Here is a 26,134-nt window from a genome sequence, read left to right on the forward strand (position 1 = left end):
ATACATATGCAATGATTTTAAGGACAAATGATTGTTTTAAATATTTGATTATGACTCAGCATATGCATGAGTAAAACCTCCTATGAATAAAAACAAAATAGTTTTAAATACTAACATAGACTTTAAATGTATTGCACCTTTTCATGTAAGACTGAAATCACAAATGGGTAAAATAAGTGCTTGTGTTTACGGTGACTGCTGTAAAGGCCATACTGTAGATGCAGATGCAGACTGGATGGATTGTATATGTACGCTGCACAGGGAATATTTTGGTGAAAAAATACACAAAAGATATCAAAGTAAAGCCTCCATGAGACCGTGTAAATTTGCATAAACTGGGTTTAAATTACTTTTCCGTCAGTCTTCCGGGTGCTTTGCTGGACTTCGTCATTGTTTCTTTACTTTGGTATCATCACATAATTCACATTGATGCTCCATCAAACTTACACCTGACTGGAGGGTTAAAAAGCCTCAGTAGTAGGATTTTTAAAATGTCATATTAGATAAAAACACAAATGTTAATAATAAAATCAATGTATAAGATGTTTCAGTGTTTTGGTTTGCCTCTAGGGACTTTTATTAGATGCCATGGGCCCCTTTAGCTCCCTTTTCTTTCTCCTACATTTCCATGTCTTTACTGTCAGGAACAAAAGGCATGTCCACAATGCACTTCACCACTGAACCCACCCCCCTATTCTCAATTACCACTAGAGGGGCCTCAAAAATCCTCATTACAGCCTTCAGGAGAACAGGTTCAGGCCTCAGACCATATTTTTCAGTAACCAAAATCAAAAGGAATGTGTCTAGAAGCATCTGTTTTTCTTTTTCTTTTTTATGATATACAGTTTTTTGAGGGCATTTTGTATCACCATAGTACAGATTATATATCAATGTTTGTGAACCTCCTGATGTGCGTGAGCGTGCTGTGTGTGTGTGAGGCCGTGCACACACATCAAACTGTTACACTTGAGAAATCAGCTTTAGTTTCTTTGATTTGGAGGTGACATCTTGACTTGATCCGGTAGACGATGTGAAGTAAATCTTCTTTTGTTGTTGTGTCACGTCGCCGCTGCATGAAAACTTCTGAGAATACTTCATCTGCTGGAAAAGTTTCTGGACTCTGCAGCCAAGCAAAGACATTCAAAGTGCAATGGGAAGTTTAAATGGCTTTACATTGCTCTCTAAATGGAAAATTAGTCTCTCTCAAGTGCTGTAAAATTACTTTTTGCTTTTTTTTTATGTTGCAGATAAGTCTTTATCTGAACCCTTGATCTACAACAGTGCGGCTAGCTGAAAGGCATATGCGGTATACATTATGAATAAAATTCCTCCGAGGCAGAAATGTTTTCCTACCAGTTCTTCCGATATAAGAAGACAGGTGATAGATCCATAGTAATGTTTTCCTGGAAGCTACAGATCATAAAAAGAGACAGTCAGGCAGGAAGATAAGCAGATTAAGGAAATGTCTAACCTGCCAAATAAATGACATGAGAAAAAAACAAAACTATTCCAAACAACTGGGGCTGATCGGAGCCTTGATGTTTTATAACTCTACAACTGTATTGAACAGTTATTGCCAGCAGTGGACGAGAAACATGGTTCCATTTAGAAACAGGCAATAGTTTGTCTTTTAGAAAACTGGATAAGCTGTGAGGTCTTTGGTATCACTCTCCCATTTTGTTATGTGTTTCGCATATCAGTTGGCTTCAAGACAAATTTGGGGACAGTAACACTAAAGTTTAAGCATGACCAGCTAATAACGATGTTATAGCTTACCTGTTTACAAACCATTCCCTACTTACACAACCAAAAAACAGGAAGCGACATTAGCATTGTTTTGGAGTCATGTTACGGCCATAGAACACATATTAACAATAGTTTATCTACATTTTCCTCTGTTTTGGTCTCCACCAGTTCACCATCAGGATCACCAGTTGTGGGTACTTGACCTTCCTCACTAACTGGCTGCTAACATTGGAATTAGGCACATAACAGAATGTGTTTTTGCCAGGAACAAAGCTGATGAGACCAGCACAATTTAGTCTTATACTGTCTGACATATCTCCATATCGCTGTGCTAGTGCTGCAGAATGGTCACATTGTCATTCTGCTATTGAGGAATAATGCACTGGTATGTTTGTGTCTTTTTTTTTTTTTTTTTTTTTTTTAACCAATTACAATCTTGACCGGTACTTAGCCTAGGATACGGCAATGGTGCCCCAGCAAAGTAGTGATGGGGAAATAGTTTTGGTAGAACATACACACAGGAAGGCAAACAAAAAAATCAACAATCCAAATATTTGCAAAAACTTGAAATTTTGAGCATGTAGGTTGTTGCTTGGAGGGTGGTGTTGTTGATTCCCATAGCAAAGTGGATTTTGAAAACAGGAACACATAGTTGAAGGGGGGAAGAAAGTTTTATGAAATGCACAGTGGAAGTGACAGACTTACACCCAAAGTCTACATTCTTTGAGTCAGAGAAGTAAATGTAAGTGAATGCACAGGCCTGAAAGAAAAAGTAATGAGCTAAATGAAGCTAAAATAACACAACAATTATCTTTTTCACAATTCACGGAATAACTTCACTTACTATTGAGATAAAAAAAAAAAATCAATAAATATCGATTCAACTCGTGATGTAATACAAAGAGGCAAACAGAGGTAAACAGGCAGATAAACAGACCACAGCCACTGTGACAATGTGGCAGTGAAAACAAGATAGGAAGGCATGCCAGGTGAAAGGAAGGCAAACAGACTGAGACACAAGCAAACGCAAGCCACTATATTAATACAGTAACAATTATACAGTACTAACGGAAATAGAAATTTACAGACATGTTGAAGCCAGATTAAGAAATAGAAGACGGTTGTTGGAAGAGTCAATAAGAGAGAAAATAGAGAAGCGGATTTCTCGCTTTCTTCATTCTTATGGAGACAGCATAACAGATTAGTTGACTCACAGGGTTCTGGGGCAGCGCTGCAGGACAAAGCCAAGATAGAAACACGACGCACCGTGGCCAAAAGTCAGCTTAGCCTAAAGATCATAGCAACCTAGATTTTTATCCTGATCTTTTGATAGGGAACGAGAGGGGAAAGTAAATGTGCAAGAACTTTACTGTGAATGCGTACATGACACAGTTAACATTAAAAACAAGAAATTACCCCTCCATTTATTACTGTCTGATATATTTCTTAATTCCACTGAGTTATTTGAGTATTTCTAAGGTGACTTAATGTTTGTCCTTTGGGGAAATTGCACACTGACGAATTGGATGACAGTTGCGCAGCACATAATGCTGCCATTAAAGCTAGTTCTTGGCAAATGTACATTAGTGTATATAAAAATGAAAGGGATAGAAAAAGATACATCCAGCACTGATACTGCTAGTAGTCTAATACAGTCTCTATGGGTGCTGTTCATTGCTCTAATCTGATGTAAATGATATCTTGCTCTGCTGATAAGCACCCAGAGGTAGGACACAGAGGCTACCAAATGATTATGGGATGGATGACAAAGAAGGAAAGACAGAAATGGAGAGTCAGAGGAATAAAAAAGGGGGCAAAAACGGATAAAAGGAAAACTGAGAAGCTGGGAGGAGAATGTACAAACCTAAAAGGGAAACAGATAGTCTAAGAATGCATTTATAGCTCATATATAGTGAGAACATATAGTATATATGAACACTGCTGATATTAGTATCACCATGAGGAAGTGATTGCAAAATCCTTTTGAGGCATGAAAGTGTGACTGACTTTGCTCCAAAAAGTCACTGACTAAATAAGACCACTATGTGGCTATTTTAATGTTAAATCTGAATTTAAAAAAACCCATCAAACTATGTCATTAAAAGTTGCCTCAAACCTATGAAGTAGTTCATGAAACCACCATCATTCAGAAAGAAAAGCTTTTATGTCTCACAGTCTAAATCAGCCAGAGGTCATGTCATTGGTTGTCTTTAAAAAGACTCTGCTTCCACACTAAATTCAGCAATATTTCATTCTCTTTTGATCCCACGCTGCCGTGCTGGAGCTATACTTTGAATTTCAGCAGGGGGCAGCAAATTCCAAACTACCATGACTGAAGAAGCCTCAGCACCAGGTGAAGACACTGTTTTCATGCATAACCCTGTGCATGTGTTTGTGCTAATGCATCTGCACCTGACAACATGATATTATAAGAAGGCGTGTGAACATATGCAATCGTATCTCCGTGCATGCACAATGCATTTCCTGCTCAAAACCGTACATGTGCATTGGAGCAGCACCTGTGTGATTATCTGTGTCATTATGGCAAAATTAATGGCTTGCATGCTCACAGTCCGTGACATGGCATCGTGTAGTATCAGGTATACTTCATTCTTGCACGCTCGACGCTGACAAACATATAAAATCTGTGCGTGCATCTTCTGAGAGTTGGAATCATGACCTCGCATGGTTCCACATAGGGACACAAGCTTGTCATAAAAAGAAGGGAGATCGAAAAAGGCTAGAAGCAAAACGGACGACCAATGGAGGGAAATAGATGAAAGGACAAAAAGCAAGAGGCGAGAGAAGGATGGGGAAAAGGAAATGGAGAGGGGTGGGGCATGAGTGAGAGTAATCTGGTGTGTAATGAAAGGAGGCAACACAGGGAAAATGGTTTCTGTAGATGGTGAGGGTCGAGGGTAGAGAGGCTGGATGGGAAACTCTGTGGTCAAAAAGGGTAACAATGTTTATTGTCCTTTGTATAAAATAGTCAGACGCTGCTTCGTATATCAGCTGATGCCTATATCTGATTTACACTGTCATTTTCAGACAAATAAATATATCTATTTTGGTGGAAAATTTGATAAATATCCAGAATCTCTACATACTCTATCCTGCAATGTCAGTTTCGAAACATTGCTTCATGTTCTTTTCGCGTTTTAATTTTCAAAAAGGTTGTACAGCCCATGAAAAGGTGCACAGCTGAACATGATTGTCTTTTTAATATTCACAGCAAAACATGAAAATAAGCCATTACAGAAATGCAGACATGTAAACTTCAGCCTGTAATCCGCCTAATTTCCAAAGCAAGACAAAGTGAGTTAAAAGCAGACAGCCTTGGTGAATCTTTGTCCTGACTCCAAAAGGTTCAGTCATGTCTTCTCTACTGCAAATAATCCTCACTTGGAAGTACTTGTAAAACATATGAGTCACCCTGTGGTTCAGACAGAATCTTATAGTGACACAAAACTGTGTCCTATTCTATCAAATCAAGGGCTTAAAGTAAAAAAAAAACAAAAAAAAAACACAAAAAATAACTATAAATAGAGCCCTGTTACATTTCAGTGCCCCAAATGTAATTGTTAAATGTGTTCACAACATCACTGTCCATAGCGTAATCCTGCTTGTTCTCTGAGAAAAGGCCATCCTCCCCACAATAACGTTCAACTGATAATAGTAACTGAAAATCATTTAAAATTGTTGCACCAAAATGATTTATATTGTACTGTATGGAGATGTATAGTTTCCAAACTAAGAAAGAAATGCTTTGTTTTTAAAAAAAAAAAAAAAAAAAAAATTAAAAATTACTTTGAAATAAAGAAGTTAGTTTTTAGGGACATCTTTTCACTTTTATTTTTTGTGGTTTATTTTCAGCTTCAGTTAAACTACATAGAAGTCTGTGATTGTAGACAGTTCTATTCAATAACTGCAGGGAACTTGGTGTAATATTTTTTAAAAAGTACAGATTTCACTTGCTGCTGAGTCCATTTCACAAATTACTGAACATATAAACCATTCTGTCACTGTGCTCACTGTACACCAGCTCATTAATTACAGACAACTGCACCATATCTAGCCTCAAATTACAATGACAATGTTGGTCACATGTTGTATTTTCAAACACACAATGAAGCATTTTGCAGTAAATCATTACATGAAATTCAAGTAATTGCCCCTCTCTCTTGTATATGTCCTGTATTGGCTATTTATTTTCTGAATGACACATTAATTTCTACTGACATCATAAACTGTTAATGAGAAGCTGTTACGCTGCACGTCAACATTTTGCCTATGTGATGACGCTACAGCATTATTTCTGTCAGTGTGTGGGGGGGACTGTGAAAGAGGAAGACTGAGATAACATGGGTGAGGACGTCAACTGGGACTGACCCTGGCACCTCCTTTGATTTATCAGCTCATGGGTCAAAGAAGAAGATGCCAGAGGACACCCCAGCCATCTTTCTTTCTCTCTGCCTCCCCTCCTGAGTAGGCAGCAAATGAAGTGTAGTCTGAAATCCTCCGCATTACCACAACCTATCATCATCATTACCAGCACCTCTGATGCAGCAGGGAAGTGTTTATTAATTAGGCAAAGGGGCCATCCAGTGACAGCTTTTGGCAATTTCCCATTTCATGGTTTTTAAGCTGGATTTCAAGCCTCAAGTATCAACTTAAATGTGGCGATCACACAAGTTTCCACTGTTCTTGCCTCTTCATGTCAGTGTTAGCTGCTCTGTCACTGTCCTGATAATTTCACAGTTTGACATGAATTACTGTTACAAAGCTGGACCAGGATTTCCTACCTGTGTGGAATGAGCACGGGTGAATAACCGTGAAATGGCCAAGTAACCGCAGTAAAAGGTCAAACTGAGCTGTGTGTGAATGCAGGAACGAGGGAATTGAAAGCAGTCCGAGGAAGCATGACTGGAGGGCTGAGCATCTTTTTAGAGAGCTTTGTTTTGTCATGCCCGGTTGAGATCTGCTAGCAGTAAATTTAATATACAAGTGGAGGGTTTTCACGAAAATGTCTTGGTTGATGTTTGTGTGAAGGATAAGTGTGGGGAATCTCTTTGCTATTTTATTTTTCTGTTTCTATGTAGAATAACACAGGGAAGTGAAGAGTGTGCTAAAAAAGATTTACACATAAATAGTATGTGGTATAAGTGTGTGACTATGATTTCTTTTGCTTTAGTCTCTGTGTGTGTGTGTGCTTTTGTCCAATTGTGTCACACTGACGGTATAGACACATACTTGTGTGTGTTGTGCATCGCATCGTGTGTGCTTGCTTAACAGAGTCAATGAGTGGTCTATGCCCAATGGGTAGGCCCTGCATTAGGCAGTTCTGCAGTAATTGGTTTTGGCAGCTGTGTAATTTCTGTTGATTTATCCCTGACCTTGGAAAACTCTTCTTCTGCAATGCAGGTGTCATTTGTAAGACACACACACACACACACACACACACACACACACACACACAGAGAGAGAGAGAGAGAGAGAGAGAGAGAGAGAGAGAGAGAGAGAGAGAGAGAGAGAGAGAGAGAGAGAGAGAGAGAGAGAGAGAGGAGAGAGAGAGAGAGAGAGAGAGAGAGAGAGAGAGAGAGAGAGAGAGAGAGAGAGAGAGAGAGGCCAAACAAGCAAATAAAAACAACAACAGTATGTGCACAGCTACTCAATTTCTCTGGCACACCGCTCATATGTAAACATACACTCACCAATCATGCATATCCACCAGCTCACACTGACACATCACCCCCACAGACACACACACATTAACACACTTAGTGTTAGTAGGTCAAGTCACCATTCAGGGATCAGCCAACGACAGTTTCCAATTTTGTTGTCAAGTAATGTGTTGAATGGGTCACTGGTTAGGTGGGACACCAGCTCTGTATTATTTTAGTAAGCTCCAAAGAACACGATTTATTACTGTCAGTCTGTTCTGTTAAACTGTAGTTAAGGAGCTTAATTTGCGCACATTTTCACAGGAGACTTGTTCTGCAGCAATACAGAAGAACTTTATTCTATTTACTCGACCTTGATACCTAACTACAGTATATATAGATGACAACATTTTATAACAGAGTACACAAAACTGTGAATAGTTATTGAGGAACGAATAGTACCTGAATTATTCACTGTATACTAGATAATGTTCAGCTGTCAGAGATCACAGATATTGTAATATTACAACACTATTTCAGTGTGTAACTTCGGATTAACTCTGAAGTAGATGCTAAAACATAAATTATTATACATTACTTAATCATTAATTACTCTTTGTTTGAACCACAAATAAAATAAACATTATACTAAGTAGATTCAATTGCTACATCAAGTTTATCTGTTAATGCTTTCCGCACTGTTTCTTATGTTTATTTAAGTTTATATTAGATTAAGTTAGATTGGATTAGATATAACTTCACTGTAATTGTACAGAATACTAAAACAACAAAGTGCAGTTTAACATGTAACCAGAAGTGCAAAAGAAGCCGTAAAGTGTATATATGCAGAACAAGTAGATTGTGAATGTTGCATTAAAGCAGAATGACCAGTGAGAGCACAGTGGTATGAACAGATTAGTATACAGTATAACACAAGTCTATAAATGTAATAGCTGCAGATAACAATATATAGACAGATAAATATACATGCGGAGGAACCAGGGATGGCAGTCAGTGTCACAATCATCAGCCAATTTGAATGTTGTAATAAATTAATGGTTTGAAATGTGCATCAGAACTCACTGTGTTGCTCTCATGGTTTTTCTGTCTCTCTTTCGCTGTTTTTAACTGCCCTTCTTTCCACTCATCACACCGTGCTGTCATCCATCACAAAGACAGTCAATACTTTCTTATTTGTGACACCACAATTTTACCACCTCTTACTGTTTAAATGGGATCTATGTGTGTGTTTGTGTCATGGAGATCTGATAGTAGCAACAGGAGAAAGAAAGACAAAAAGCATCTGTGTGAACATGAATCAATATATTCAACGCAGACACACAGATATACACATGTATCTGTCATTCATACATTACTGTTCCAAAGTTAAGGGTCACCCAGACAATTTCATGTTTTCCATGAAAACTCCCACTTTTATCCATGTGCTAACATAATTGCACAAGTGTTTTCTAATCATCAATTAGCCTTTCAACACCATTAGCTAACACAATGTAGCATTAGAACACAGGAGTGATGGTTGCTGGAAATGTTCCTCTGTACCCCTATGGAGATATTCCATTAAAAATCAGCTGTTTCCAGCTAGAATAGTCATTTACCACATTAACAATGTCTAGACTGTATTTCTGATTTGTTTGTTGTTATCTTCATTAAATAAAAAAAACTGCTTTTCTTTCAAAAACAAGGACATTTCTAAGTAACCCCCAACTTTTGAACGGTATGTATGTCCTGCTGTTTTAATCTTGATTCTGGAGATTCTGCTTTTATTAAAGGTTTGAAAACCTAAGCGGGGACTGGGACTTCATATATGATTGTGCATTGCTACATTGTTCACAACAGTGTTTCCTAGTATGATCCATGTTGAATAAACAAATAAAATCACAAAGTGTTGTTTTGTTATTGCACATGATAGTAGATGTAAAAAGAATACCAAAATCAATCAAATAATTAGGAAGCTCCAAGTTGAAATTCAAACAAATATTAATACAATGAAGACGCAGCAACAACAAGCAAAGGATAGAGATGCAGACATAATATAATGTTATTTTTTCATATTGCTTCTTCTTGTTTTTTGTTAACTACCTCTATTATTATTAGCAAATGAGCCTGTGCTAAAGAACAAAAAGCAGGTGTTAAAGTCACGCTGTAATGTCGCAGTTTTACCATCCAAATTTCTATTGCTTGTAAAGTTGTATGTTATCATATAATTGAGTTTATTATAATATCCAATAGATGAAATCATTTATAACCAGTTACAGCATTTTATATTTCTACGTGTAACATTTAAGAAGCTTATTTACAACCTTTTTGGCTGAGAATAATTTTGGTTCCTACCTGACTTTGTCTATGGTTGGGCACATTTGAGTGTAACCGTCTCCGTATAATGTGCTATAGAGAGAGTAGAGTTGAAATGCATACTGTCCTGCCATGTTGGTGTTGATTCAAGATTATTGACAGACCAGCTGTAGCTTGTTTGCCACAAACATCACAGACAGTTTGGAGAACACTATCCATCAAGAAAATAGGGTGACATTGTAGTATTGCACATCTGATGAGACAGTTTGTAAAATTTATTAGTATTCCATCTGCATAACAGTGACTGCAGGATTGTTTTTCAGGTGAAGCATGTTGATAGAAAAAACTCAACTGGATCAAGACCACACCCATGTGAAAAGCTTACAACAAACTCACATCAGAGTGAAACTTTAACCTTTGAGCTCAGACGGAGCAATTGTTGGCCTGACTTTGACCTCCAACACCTTTTTTGCAGTCTGGTTATTCACCCAAAACAATCAATGAACTATTTTCCCTTTCTTTTTATCTGCAAACATTCATGAGTCGGAAAAGGTTGAGTGTAAAGCACATTATTCCCTGAATATTGATAGTCAGGTATTTCCTCCCTCAGGTGACTATGTGCAGAGTGAATTCTTATCTTTCTGCATCCATTCATACCATTGACTTAATACAAAAATGAACCACCTCTCAAATTTGCTTTGTGTTTTACCTGAACACCTCTTGACAGCTACAATGACAAATGAGTCACTCAACTGCTCATGTTCCACACCAGCTGACAGCCAAGGACAGTTTTTTTCATTTCTATATTTGTTTAAATAATCGCTATAATGCAGGTAAACATTGCTACTGTGTGAAAAGAACTATAGTAGATTTAATGTCTATAGAATATCTCACTAAAGTGAATTTCCAGACCCCTGATGATTCACGACTCCTGCACCTCCGATTCACTGTGTCAAGTTCTATACACTTTTGGGTATTCTGTTTAATTAATGTTTAATCAAAATGCCCTACAGCAATATAAAATCCTATTTTGGTATGACTGTGCAACAAGAGATATGTTGGGGTTTGTGAACCGTTCCTGTGAATAATTTCAGTTCAAGGCCCTTTTTAAACAACACACACACGAGCTGAAGAATTGAGCGCATTGTTGTTTAATCAATCAGCCACACTGGGTCAGGTGGTGATGATGGTTAAGGAGAAGAAAGACACAGAGAGAGAACAAGAGAGAAAGAGAGCGAGATGTTATCTGTCCAAAATACCTCTGGCTATCCTAAAATGAAACTCCCCATCATGGCTGTGTGACCTCCAGCCCCGTTGTAAAGCACAGGGTAATTGAGGTTAACAGTCTAATTTGACCTTTGAAAGCTTCTGTGTGGCGTTTGTTGGAAGATTTCCTGCTAAACTGAGGAAATATAAGAAACTGCCACCTTTTGAATATTCTTATCTACAGCTGGCAGCATATTAAACCCAAACCACAGAGGGTGAACATCAGATGGAGGGCAGACAGAATGTTACGGAAAAATAAAAAGAGAGAATTATTAACAAAAAGTGGCCTCCCTCATGCCCTCACATAGACCTATGCGGTCTTTAGTGTTAAAATTTGCTTTTTACTGCAAATATCTTTATCATCCAATGCGTCAAATCTACTTCCGTTCACACTTGTCTCCCTCCCTCCCACATTCACTCTCTCTTTCTCCCTCCTAAGAGGACAATAAACCACCCTAAAAGGACAGTGGAGCCTAAAGCACTGCCAAGCGAACAGCAACAGATCTGAAGAAACGCTACACACCTAGGGAGAAACAGCCATAAAAACACAGAAACACCCCAAGATGATTGAGTGGCACGAAGCACGCAAATACACACCGACACAAACGTACAGTCACAGGGACCTTTAGGAGTCCAGGGACTTGAAAACATGCATGCCGATGAGTTTGGCTGCAGGCAGAGACACCTCCCTGTGGACCACTGCTCCTGCCACTCAGTCCCAGCGCTCCACACCTACCATTTAGAAAGGTCAACATCAAAAGCCAACGGCAAAAGAAAAAAAGAAAAGAATGAAGTTGTTCCTTGGGATGACATCTGTCTTGAGGTTTGGGTTATGTGTATAGGACTGTGTAGCCTGAATGTGTGTGTGATGTGTTCTGAGACCCAGCAGTTAGGTTGATTAATTATGTTGTAATAGAGAAGATGCTTTAGTGTGTATCTGCAGCGCTGGAGGAAATAATACGTCTGGAGGGAATTAAAGAATTACTGATGCAGTCATTTAGATTACAGTATGGTTTAAATAAGCAGAGAGAGCTGAAGCCAATAAGAGCATAAACCGTTCAAATCTACACATACATAGATTTTTGTGAGCAAATAATTTTTTATGGGACTGATAAAACCTTGAGTTAATGTGAGGAAGGTTAGGTTTTCATCGCTCTGCAGATATCTGGTGGTATGTCTGCAGGATTAATTCATTTGCGTTGTTTTCACTGCATCTTGCTTTTAGTCATACACTAGCCAAGGGTAAAAACTTTTTATTGAGCATAAAAACACGTTCACTGAATTACATTAACTGTGATGTTGTCATGGTTCCAGGTTCCTGATTAGAGGTTTATAATTCTATTTTTTTCACAAAAATATGCTTAGATAGTTATCTATCAAATTATTTTTCTCATATTGAACACTCTGCAGCACCACCTCTCAACGTCCGTCTGAAATGCTTCATTTTAGCTCTTGTATTTTTTATGTCAATTTCCGAAAAGCCCATTCTTCTCTGATTGGTCAGCTGGTTTGATGAAAGCAAGGTAATGTTGGTTGCATGTCTCAACCAAGTGGAAACCACCAGTGCAAGTACCAAAAACAGCAGTTCCTCGAATGGCCACTAGAGGCTGGCTCCAAAAGCAGTTCAATCCCCATAGATGTCCATGTTAAAATGTTCAAATTTAAAAGAGAAATAAACAGTTCCAATCTGGTATAAAAATGGCTTTGGTCTCTTTAATGAATTTCTCCCCTTAAATGACAACTGTATAAGGGTGCATTTTTGTGTAACTCATCTATTTAAATTGTATTAAGGCTTTAAGTTATGCATGGTTAGGCATGTGGCCGCTTTGAGTGACAGATGGGTACAGTTGTTAGACAATCTATAACCCAGGGATGTGTGCATGGATCACCTCAGCTCTGCTTATTCTCCATCTCGTTGCTCAATTTTAGATTAGCTGGGCGTCAGATGTAGTCATGCACTGCCCAAATGAGGATGGCTGGAGCCACCACACTGAGCTTAAAAACTGCTATTCAGAAAATCCTGGGTTGCTGTATGAATGGTTTGTTCATCTTTATGTACTGTCTATGACTGCAACCCCAGATCCACAGGCTGAGAGATGCAGCCGCAGCAGAAGCAGCTCGAGTGACAAAATAAAGGCGGACTGTGAGGAAGCTACTCATTTCTTGTTTGCGGGCACAACAGACTAGCAAATGTGTTACATATTGATATAAATAAAGAACAAAAGAAAAGCCTGGACTTTCTGCAACTTAAGAGGAGTGTTTTCTGTAGGGGAGAATACCATTCTTTAATGTGGACTTTGGGCTTTGTAAGTTTGCGGACCTTTTTGAAAATGAAAAGGCAAAAAGGAATAAAACCCTTATGGAAAAACAAAAACCCCAAAAGCAAAATTCGGATTCCTCAAGCCTTTATTGAGTTTTAGCTACTGTTTGTGCTGTTTCTTGTTTTAGTTTGAAAGTGTCACCTTCCTTGTGTGTCGCTTGTTGTTTCATTTCCTCGTTTTGCTGTCTTTGCATTGATCAGTTTCAAATGTGTCTCATATCATTGTGTGTTTGTGTGCGTTGCTTATTTACCACCCATTTTGCTAGGATTCCCTTTTTTTAATTTCTTTGTTTATTTCTTTGTTTACTTTATTGCTTTATGCATCTGTTGGGGATCAGGAAAGTCCTTCAGGCCACCACTATAATCCTACCTATAATAATAACCTCTAATATCTGAAGTTCAGCTCACTGTAAACATCCCTCACAATTATATAATACAGTATGTAGATAATGAATTGTAATAATATAAGCTACCCTTATACATTTATTCATTATTCTATAATATCTGGATAACAACAGATTTTTATACAGTTAAAACTAAAGTGGTTAAATAGTCCTATATCTTTATGTCAAAAATCTATCGATACATTCTCTGACCTGTAAAATATCTCAGCATGTACGAGCTGGATGGGTACAATCTTTTTCCCAGGAAATATTGATTCCAAGGTGTTGATTCCTAATGACTTGTCCTTGAGTGGAACCAGGAGGTCAGGGTACTTGGTTTTAAGTGATCTGTCTTAACAACTATTGGATTTGTATTTAATTGGTACAGACATTCATGTTCCTATATTTTGTGCCATCGCTTCAGTTTTTTCAGTACGTTACTTTGGTTTAAGACAGAATATATCGCAAAACAAATGCATTTCTGCACTTTTTTAGTCTTAGCTTGCAAATTTGACGTTGCATTTGAAGGTGACAACTTTTGTTCTAAACCTGTATTGGCTGATATTTAGAGAGTGCTGTGTACTACACTAAATTATCACCAAATAAAGATGGAATCAAGCATTTAAAGGTCAGTTTTGTTCCCTACATTGTTTGATATTACAAATTGCCACAATGACTGTCATGAAGCATTGCATTAGCCAGGCTGAGGAGAAGCTGTTTTACTTGGATTGATCTGTTTCAGTGTGAGTGAACTCTATTTCTCTGGCCTTCTCTTCCAGCTTTTACACCCAGAATCTCCCTTCTGTTGTCAGTCTCTTCCATTTTCCTCTCCTCTGTCCCCCCCTCTATTTATCTTGCTGTCCCTCGCTCTTGTTCTCTGTCATCCTATTTTTATCGCCTTTCTCCCTCACTGTTTCCCTCTATTTATATCTCTCTCTTCCTCTCTCTGAATTTAGTGTGAAATAAAATTAATATCAAGGAGAATAGTCCCTGAAGCATCTGGCAATCTGATAAGAAACTGCTCTAATTTCAGGGTTTTTAGGAAAAATATTTATCTTATAGTATGTTAAAGTTCCCTTCCACAGACCTAATCGAGAGAAACAAAATAGCTTTAATGTCTCTAACACATGGTCTGAAGCACTTCCAGCACTTGTTAAAAGGATGAGCTTCAGTGGACACCGTTTTTTGGATTTGCATGTCAACACATGTCTGGCAAATGAACTTACATGTTAATTATGTCAAACAAATTAAAGACTGCTCCTTGTATGAGAAAGTTTTAAGATGATTGTTAAGGGGCGTTAAGCCAGTCTGTTGGGGGATTAAACATTAAAAAGAATCTGGCCAATTTGTGATAGGAGCTCTCTGTCCACTCGGTGTCTGTGCATAATCCAGCTGTTATCTGGGAAGAAAAAAAAGGAAGGCAAGACGGTGCAAGTCTGTTTGCATAAGAGTCAGAGATAGAAGTGATAGCCTAGAGATGGAGTGCCTCCCACGGTTGTGTTCAAAGGCCATTAAACTGTAGTGTGTACAGTAAAACTACAGTGGAGCATCATTTTATTTATACTTGAAACACAGGAGATCAAACACACTGTATGAGCAACTCCACACTAGAAATGTTAACTTTGGTGACTGGCTGCTTCAAAAAGACAGAATATGTGTCACAGAAAGACATGCCTAAATGAAATATCAACTAAAACGATCCTACTTTCTTCATAAAAGGCAGAAACTTCTCCTTGGATTCAAATATTAATTTAGATTTTTTTTTTTCACCCAACTGAAAATCAGTTTAACTTCAGTTATGTAACTCAAAATGAAGCAGGCCAAAGGTGCCTCCGGTCTCAACAAAGTGAACTGAAGTGTTTCTGTCTGGCAGGTCAGTGGAAGAAGACCTGAATGGCAGCTTCAAAGCCAGAGGAACATCTCCGTTAGACCTCAAGAAATTCATTTTGTAATCCATTTCTCCTTATTTTTTGCTGCCTCCCCACAACTATATCTTTCTGTTTCTCTTCCTTTAGGTACTAACTCCATTTTTTTCTTTCTTTCTTTCTCTCTCTCTCTCTCTCTCTTTCTTTCTTTCTTTCACCAACCTTTTCCCCACCTCCCTCTATCTGTTTCTCTTAGTCGCTTTGCTTTTTTTTTCTCTCCCTCTCTGATAGCGAATCACATGGTGCAGTTGTGCTCCATTAGCGGAGTCCTGTCATATCAGTACTCACCTATTGTCATCAAATCAGAATAATGAGGGTTATTTTTCATTTTAACAATGCTTCAACAACATGCTTCCATTAAAAAAATGCATAATATGCATTCCTGTATTTCATTTCTTTAGTCCTCATTTTCTCACTCGCTCTCTCATACATCCCCTGAGATGGGAGCGAGGTCTATGAATCTACAAACAGTGCTATAGCACATTACCCAAATTCCCTATGCCTAATGGTGTGTCAACATGGATAGGCTATTAACATAAAATGATGTGCTTTGCGATAATGAGTGGATTATTTGGTTTACTATGCCATGAGTGGCTGCACGGAAATAACATAGGGGGAGAGGAGAGGATGCTAATTTGGTCCTAATTCGATGCCCAAGGCGATTTTATCTGTTTTGTTCTTGTACGTATGAAGTGCCTCTCCTCCTCTGTGAGTGCAATATGGTGAAAAGCTATTTCAGACCCCATCGATGCAGTGTGAGCACCACATCTTTTTAAGTTTCTTCAACACACAGCACCCAGTGGACAGGAAGGTCTTCATGCTTAAGCAACTTACTTATTCTATTCTCTGTATTGTTAAGTTATGTTATATGCTGCATGCTCATTCGTTCATTTCTCATTAAAATAAACTGCAGTATTATTTCGTTCAGTTTTGGCCAACTGTAAGTGATATTTCCCTTTGTTGAGTCTTCATTCTTTAGTACAATAACCTTGGCGAGAGTCTTTAAACTGGTATCTCAAATTTTACACCTAATTAAACAATTGAACTACATATAAATGTACATAAATAATGTAAGTTTGTTTGCATTACTATCAAAAGTAAATATTTTCTACCAGTGTTGTAGATATATTTCAAAGTGCAAATAACTTTATGTGAAATGGCTTGAAATGATTAGGTTTTAGTCGTGATCACACCTTTTTATGTCCGTAGAGTTGCAAAGGAGCCCCATTTGAAATTTTATTTTAAATAACAACCTGCAATATTACTGAAGACAGAATCAAGGGAGCTCGGTTATGGTGTTACCTTCCAAATATTTTGGATTATGCAGTTTTGTAGTACAGAACTGGTTGGCTGTTAAGACTGCCTTACTGCACCACCCAAGTCCTTGCCAAAAAGTGGAAGTTTCAGTGTGGTAGTTTGTCAGGCCGGAGACTTTTGTTATTGTTTACGGTAGCAAAGTGCATTCTGAATGAGGTTTTGTGCAGGAGATGAGAAAATTGCCCCAAATAAGCCTCCAAAGGCAGGCTTATACCCGCAGTCTACATCCGGTGAGTCACACTATTATAAAAAAGGTAGCATCCATGTAAAGAGGAGCTTGGGGTGGATGAATGGGTCAAGATTTTTACCCAGCAGACTGTAAAACCCAAAGCCAGTGGTGACTTATTATTTTTATAAATTAAATAAACTTGGCATTTAGTGTTTTGAACTTCAATTAACAATTCCAACCCTTCAAGCATTTTATTTAAATTCATTCAAGTATTCATTATTTATTAATTAAGCTAGTAATGAAGTTTTTTTTATATTCAATTTATCTGTTGTCTTTTACAGTGTTTATTGATTTAGAGTAGTGAAATAATTTAAAAAGTAACACAAAAAAGGGTATTTTGTTAAAAGTAAAAGTGTCTGTGCTTTACTGTCAGACTGACATGAGACAAAGACCTGACATCATAACAACATTTCAGACTTGCAGCTTTGAGTTGAAGCAGAGTCTTTTATATTTCTGTCAGGTCTGCAGACTTCACCAGAAATGTGGAGTTTTGGGAATTCTGCAACTGAATTCATTTTTTTTTCTTGGTGTCACACTAACATTTATAATTGATTTTCAATTCAAAATGTAGTGAGGATGCACTATTTTCCCTCTCTATTAATCTAATGTGGTGTTTAAAAAATCATTCACTCGTGTTTTGTATTTAATTTTTATTTTTAAATGTTAACGTCAATGATTTGGATACAAGTTAGTCTTTGGCTCAAAGCATCTTGAGTCAATTTGACTGTAACTGGTGCTATATAAACAAAATTTAATTGAATTGAAAATTGAAAACTAATTCACTTTCATCCTGTCAATTTATTTCAATAAAAACTGCTTTCAGGAATTTGCCCTTTGTCCTGTATGAGTTATCAAGCTCCAACCAACCAAACTTGCCTGCATGTTTTTCATGCCAGCATATTCACAATGTGGGAGAGTAAAATAAAGTCACGCACATCACATACTGATAGCTTGGCCTTGAAAAAGATAGCGGGATGACGTAAATCCCTGATCTCAGAAAAGATTTCATTCATATTCATAATAATGTACTACAATGACTTTACATACTGCATCAGAGTACGAGGCGGCTATTGTAGTAATCATCCGCCTTGAGGCTACGCCACATTTGTCGCATCTGCAGAGATGCAGCTGTGCACAAGAATGAATAGATACAGAAGCTGCTGACCACAACTCTCTGCTCCTGTTTGTTCAGGCACTTTGAAATTTCCTGTCCGCATGGACAAATGGGTACTCAGCGCTACTTGGGTGCCTGTGGGTGAGAATGAGGTGAGACTATATTTGTAGGGCTGACTTTATCACAGTCTTTTTGCATCAGTGAAGCACAGAGATAAACATACAGTAGCATATTTGTTTTCTTTTACAAAGTCACAGCAGCAGCTACTATCCTAAGGGTCTTTACATATACCTTCTGCACTATTACTGTACCCCAAAAGAAAGCACTTAGAGCTGCAAAATGCAAATCATAATCTATTGGTAGATCCCAGCATGCTATCAGGTATATATTTGTTTATCTGGCAATTTTTTCATTTTCATTTTTTCATCACAGATTTCCATTTAAATGAAAAAAAAGGTTTGTCACAACTGGGGTTTTATTACTGTAGCTCCAATTGATCTTATATAACAACACTGCTATTTCCAAAGTAATTTCTAAGATCAGAAAGGGTTAGTCTAACAGGACAAGTAATGCAAGCAGTCAGATAAGTAGAAATGTTTTAAACAAACTAGTCAGCTATGGTTAGCTTATTAGGAAGAAAAAAACCAGACATAAACAATGGGTATTAACCCAATTTATTTTAACTTCTAGCTTGCACACTGGCTTTCCTCATCTTGAAGGCGATCTAAAGCTAAGGTAGCTGCCATATTTGTATGCACTTATTGTCCCTGTGAGATGTGAAGTTACTGTATTAGTAGCACTACAGGTTTACTCACTTTCAGTTATAATCGCTTTATCTTGACATTTGCCATAACTAACAAGTCTAGAAAAACTGAAAAAAATACTTACAACCATTTTTTTTTTAAGTCGTGTCGTGTTTTGTTATGTTTGTCACTTTACTATCCTGGTACTGTATGAGTACAGTCTATTCTAACTGATAGAAGAGATGGCTCAGGTTCTAAAAATAAAACCTTTGTTTGAACAAATAGTGGTTTTCCTTTAGTAATTGTGTCCTAGTGAGAAATTGTGTAATTTGCCACAGATTCATGACCTTTCATGACTAACATCAAAACTTTGGCATCATTACTTCTTCTGAGGGTAAGCGTGTGCTGAATAGTGTAAATCAAAATACAAATAAAGTTGTAAAATGAAGGATTTGCATCTGAAACACAAACAGGTAGCAGTCTGATAAACACGGCATACTGACTGAAAAACATTTCAAGGCACTGATGAGCAGTCTTGTCATTCAGCCATAAAGCAACAGGATGCTGCTTACTGAGTAAGTCTGAGCTTTACCGAAATATTAACTTTGATTTTGTGTTTTTGCCAAGCATGTTTTACAGTAAGATGAGTGACTGTAAAAGGTAGATTTTGGTTTATTTGGTGACATCTACTGCATGTCTGTCTATCTCAGAAAAGGGAGCCCAACTAGATCCTGAGGGTTTCTTCTCATTTTTTAGATCTGTAATGTGAGCTTTATGGAGAGTTTTTCTGTTTTCTGATTCAGTGGTCTATAGAGGGTCCACATGCTCCACACATTGTAAAACCCCTTGAGGAACATCTGATATAGGGCAAAAACTTGGCATGACTATAAATCTGTTTTCATTGTTAAAAGAAATGAAAATACCACTTGCATCATCCACACTTTGCCTGTAAAACTATATAGATCCCCATTGAACAACGTTGAATAAACTGGCCCAAGTTTGAGCAGCTCACCCCGGCATGACGGTAACATTTCTTTAATAAAAAAATCCATCAGTGAATCAAGTCATTTCCTCAATATTCATTTTCAGTCACAGTGTACATCATTTGACTTACTGAGGCATGGAAATTGATTTTGGATTTAAATTGTATAATTATATTAAAATTCATAGACAGTGAAAGAGAGAAGAAATGATTACCAATCACAGGTTCCCCCAACAGCAATTCACTGTCAGTCAAGAGAAATAAGCATTGAGAAATCGATCCACTGTCAGACTGGAATAGATATGAATCGATAGTGGTTTTTTATAGCTTCACAGATGCTAAACTAGAGGATAATCAAATAAGAAGTTACAAGAAATCACATTAAATTGTAGTTCCAAACAACAATGTGGTGACTTGGCTGCAGTTTTGCTTTTTAGTGACAAAAAGAAGCACAAAGAAGGAAAATGTCATGTTGAATAGGAATTCTGTTTTATGAATTCGTAAGAAATTTCAATTATCTGTACAAGCGCTTTGGGAAAACAAAATCTTCCTCTATAAAATGTATATTAAAAATGGCTTCTTCTTGTGTCTTTTTTTTATGTTTTTAAGGCCAGGGGGTCAAAATTTCTGTTAGACCGAATGCCAGAGCTAGTTTCTTACATCCTATACAGTATGGATTACAATACTTTCATTTTATGTCATAGCTATGAAAAATCAACATCTTCCTGTTTAACATGTTGTCCATTCTAGTTTGTATGTAGTCTCTGACTAACCAAATTTAGTTCTTCTACAGCAGGAAGATGTTCATTTGTGCTTGAAATATATTTTCACAGCCATGGCCATAACATCACATGCTTTTTGTGAAAAAAAATGAAGGAAAGGAAATGAGGACAAGGGGATTAAGTATTTGTTGTTCCAACACACGGCATCTCTACAGCAGAAAGGATGCCATGAAACAAACAATTTCACAGTATATCGGAAATGATAATGAGCAGATCAAGAGCAGAGTCTATCCAGTCATTATCGATAGGTCAGGTCTACAGGTTGGCAGTCTATCACAGGGCTATACAGAGAGAGGCAAACTCACATTCACACCTATGCACAATTTAGAATGACCAATGAATGAATTAATTATTGGACTGTGGAAGGAAGCCTGAGTACGTGGAGAAAACCCACGCATGCACAGGGAGAACATGCAAGCTCCACACAGAAAGATCCCAGGCCCGGGCCGGGACACGAACCGGGGATCTTGTAGCTGCGAGGTGACTGTGCAAACCACCGAGCCAAGAGTGGAGGCACATTCCAGAAATCACAGGTCAGTAATGAGTCACACATCTGCGATCCATAGAATTACTGACGAACTTAGTGGATGTTTTGGTAAGAACAGGATCCCATATTGTCACATTCATGCACACATTTATCCAAAGCATCATGTGGCAGATTGTCTGCTGTATTCAGTTTCTCCTTAGACGGCAAATGCTGACATGTTGCCGTGAGAGCATCTAGAATACCAATAGCCTTTACTCGTTGCTCTATTGTCATTTGTCTTGTCATGTGAATAAAGCTGCAATTGAAGGTGACCTTTTACAGTCAGTGGTTGAAGGAGTGTCTGTGTGCTAGTCATGCTATCTCACAGATGTCCATAGTTGAGCCTCACCTGACTAGGCTGTGGAATAACTCACTGGTGGCTAAACTGAACCCTTATCATAACAATAAAAATACCTTTTCTTTTACAAAGTCAGAAAAGGAAAACATTTGCATGTTGCATTTGTTTTTGTTCAGTGAACGTAAAACTACAATCTCAAAAAACATTGAGTTGATTAGATTTATTGATTAAATAGTTTGTATTTATCCTCTGCTATAAATCCTAAAGGGTACATTCAAACTCCCTGCATGAAAACAAAACTTTTTTCCCATCCCTATGTACAGAAGTAGTGCGGTAATCAGCTGGGCTAACTGTCCTGTTTTTACCCTGACTGCACTGTGATGAGAGCTGTTACTCCAGGACTAATGACTCAGCATCACGCAATCATCTGTGTTAAGGTCCCCATATTTACCCTCCCTTTACTCTTACTCTTTGTCTCTCTCTTGTTCCCCTTTCTCCCTGCATTGTTCTACATCCTCACTAGTGTTTGTTCCATTTTCCTGCCTCTTCTCCTTGTTTTCCCTTCTCATTCTTGCTGTTTGTTTCCTGCTTCTTTGTCCTCCTTCACCGTATGCTATGAGTAAAGGATGCCAGTCGGAGCCTAGTAGGCAGAGCTGTCAGTATTGTTCATGGTAACCTTTTGGTGATGTAGACATGCAATAGTTAAGCCAGCAGCAGCGCCTTGTTGTTGATAATTGTCAACTGGCTGTTCAGCCTCCAACCCAACCTCCTGTTCTCTGTTTCCTTCGGTTTATTGTTCTCCCTGTATCTCTTCATAAGGGATTTTGTCTAACAGTTATTTGCAGCCATTATTTTTTTTTCATTCCCTCTGCACCATACAATTTCAATAACAAATCTATTCCTCCACAGTTATTTTCCCATTTTCTTTTCACCTGTTCTGTCTTCTGAGCCACTGATTTACCTACAGATTCTCTTCTGTCAATACCCTGTCTTATCATCACTCAGATTATCTTCCTCTCCCCTGCACCATCCATTACACCTGAGGGCCACAGACAGTGAAAAGTGTGAAGATTGCTTCAGCGTGAAACAGACATCTCTCTCTTTGTACTGAACAACCCTGCGAAAGATCCACATATTTACACAACAGTGAGAGAAAGCAAGCGAAAAAACACTTCTGAAGATGTGTTGCAGACCAGTATAGTCACTGAATTCCCTTTACGCCTAAGGATCAGAGCAGAAACTGTTCAATGTCTGACATATTGAACAGATAATGAGCCAGTAAACAGAAAGATAACACATAGTAACTGTTCTCTTCAATCTTTATGTCTTACAGCTGGACAATAAAATTTCCTTTTAGTGTTCTTGAACAGGAAATGTAAAGCAACGAGCATCATTGCAACCACAAGCATTTTGTTGTTATTGAATACATCATATTAATTTCATTTAATTTTCATTTAATATAGATTATTGTAACATATATATATATAATAGGATTAAATCAATATCATTAACTAAAATAACATTGTTATATAGCATTTTGCTTCATAACAATGTTATATATTTAATCATGTTGTACTTGCCAGTACTATTATTGCACGTTCACATACAAATCCAACAGAAACCCTGTCAGTGGTCACATGAGGGGAACTGCTGTAGGAGCATCTGGTAATTGCACTGAAAAGTTGCTGATTTTTGGGACATCTGCTGTCACAGTGGATGAACTCATCACATACAGAGAAGTGGCTGTAAAACTCCACAGGGGCTGTCCACTGACTTTACGCAGGAAAGTCTGATTATTTGTCATGGTTACGACTACTTAACTTGTGAAAACTGTTGCAAAAAGTCGTCTAAGCTTCTGGAAAGGTTTTGTCAACTTCGAAAAAACAACCATCATTGGAGTTATCTTGAGGTAGACTTCAGATGTTTGAAGGTGAACCTGTGTAATGGGGCATGAAGTATGAAAGATGAGGGCTGCTGACAGGCAGGGAAGGTGTAACAGGTGATGTATTTGAGTTGCATTACTGGAATTGTAGGGCTCTGTGTTTAGAAAGCGTGACTTTTATAGGCAAGTAAAAGTCAGTATTTACTCAGGCTTTGCTGCTTTGACGATTCTGTTTCCAATCTTTTTCTTGTACGTCCTTTGTGGAACTGCAGTAACTTAACCCAAAATCACTTGAGTATGCTAAAAATGGCAGATATTGAACATGCTACACTAAGTGGCAAATGGGATGCAACTACGAAGGCATACGTTGGCAGAAGCACAGCCTACCAATCCTGGACCAACAGCAGATCATCTCTCATGCTGGATGTCCCGACATGTTTTCTATCGCGGTGATGTAACGTAGTGAATTCTAATTATAAGGACCTTAAAAATGTTGACTTGCTCACATTCAATCTCTAATTAACTTAAGGGGTTCCGTGTTGTAACGTGTCATTATACATTACACTTGGGTCTTGCTGCACCCCTTCATAACCTTGTAGGTTCTTCAGGCAAGGTTAGCACGGTCCCCATTCATGTTCTGCTTCAGCGGGTGGCTCAGCCACAAAACACCCGCTGGAACCTTTTCACTTGTCATTGTCAGTCTGCATCACCAGCTAGCCAAACAGACAACCATCCTGAGAGCCATGTCACAATACATCTGCTCCTCATACTAAATGCCTATTTAGAAGCTTGAGCACGAAGAAATGTCTGCTTGTCTTCAGGACAGCCAAAAGTACTGCAGCAGCAACAAGCAGATTTCACTGGCACTGACAGAGGTCTTGCGATTGTCTTTTGGAATTGATGGTAAGAAAGTGGCACAGAACAACATCTGTTTGCCACAGGACTATGATGAAGCCTGATGCAAACTGTCATCTTTAAGGAAACTACATTGGTTCTGCAGTTCAAGAGGGCAGTCTGAAGCTCTTTCATGTGTTTTAAGAAAATGGAAATCAGTGTCATAAAACTGCATAAGAATCAGTGTGATTTACTATGGAAATAATATCACCACAACCTCTCCAAAAAGTGACCACTATGTTATTAACTAGATAAACCTTAGTATGAGCATTGATGTATTCATTATTAAATTTCAATTTCCTACATTTAATGAAGAAATTCAATAGCATATTCTGTAAGAATGTGTCTTGTGACTGGCCCAGGCTTTGAATGTGTAAATGGATTTTAATACATTCATATCCTGAAGATTGAATCCTGAAGTAGGTCAGAGAGATGAAGTTCAAAGAAGCACGTGTTACGCAAATTATCCTTTATCTGTGTGTGATCTCTCTTTGCCATCTATCATGTAAAATAGCCATCAGGCATCAATGAAATCACTGATTAAATTAAAACCTACCTCAAATCCAAGTGCATTTTCAGTTTGATTATTCTCTGTTGCAACACGAATATTTCGTCTTCCTTTATATGGACAACACACTATGAAGTTTTTAAACTAAGGTAATGTAAATGTAATATTTATGGTGCAAATCAACACAAATATCCATTGACACACTGCTAGCATAACATGCAAGGTCACAACACAACAATATAATCTTGCATTTTCTCATATAAAATGGTGCAACCTTTTTGGCACTGTCACTCTAAGACAAAACTGAAGCTAGAATCAGATTATGACTGTTCACATACCAAAGTTTTTTATTACATTTGCATAAAACTAAATAATAAAACAAGGATTGCACACTCACAGTGACCTCTCAAATTTCAGCCACCACCATAATATATAAAACTAATTACCTTAATTACTTTTGAAAATGTCAAGACAACATTGTCTAACCAGAAAGAGATGTTCTGTTTACTATAGATAATCTACATCCTTTTGTTTCCAAGAAATAGTCCCTGTAAAAATAGCCTTTTTTAAATATTAAAACAAACATTCACAATTCACAACTTTTATTTAAGGTCATTTAAACATATGTCTACTAAGAGATACTAAGAGGGTTACTAAGAGTTGCTAAAAGCCAGGTTCACACCGTAATCATGGGTCTGTTCAGCTATTAACCTCTGCATTCATACAGCGAGTATGTTGCACATTAGACAAGATCAATACAGTGTTTAACACCCTAACACCCTAATTAGCAGGACTGATGGCCATTTAGTTTTATGGATATAGCCAGGCATTGACAAACGATTCATCTGCATCACAGGAAAGGGGCCATTATACACAGTGCATTCTTCATATTCTGCATCTTCCACCGCTGTATTTTGTATTATCTCGTGAATACAAGATCTCTTCAACACCGGAAGGGAACTTCTTGAATTTTGCCACAAATGTTCATTTCAAGTCAAGGATGGACTCATTCAGTTTTGATGTTTAGAGGTCACTGCGACTTCACAAAACACATTTGTGACTGTAGCTGAAGAATTCATACACAAATTATGACAAAATTTCACACAAATGTCTAATAGGATGAAGATTATGAATAGATGACATTTTATATCCAAAAGAGCAAAGATAAACCTCGCTATGGCATCTTGACGCCCTGCAAAAAACACTTTTCTGGCCATTATTAGATGGTACTACTCAAAAACAGAAG

The 26,134-nt window shown here is 37.8% G+C and overlaps 1 long non-coding RNA gene across 1 annotated transcript in view; it reads right to left on the reverse strand.

Annotated features, from left to right (window-relative positions):
• Positions 1–26,134, reverse strand: part of LOC118469716 (uncharacterized) — a 112,981-nt gene that overhangs the window by 3,900 nt on the left and 82,947 nt on the right. The gene's annotated exons all lie outside the window — the stretch shown is intronic.

Source organism: Amphiprion ocellaris, chromosome 5 (assembly GCF_022539595.1).
Source record: "Amphiprion ocellaris isolate individual 3 ecotype Okinawa chromosome 5, ASM2253959v1, whole genome shotgun sequence".
In the NCBI taxonomy this organism is placed as follows: Eukaryota; Metazoa; Chordata; class Actinopteri; family Pomacentridae; genus Amphiprion; species Amphiprion ocellaris.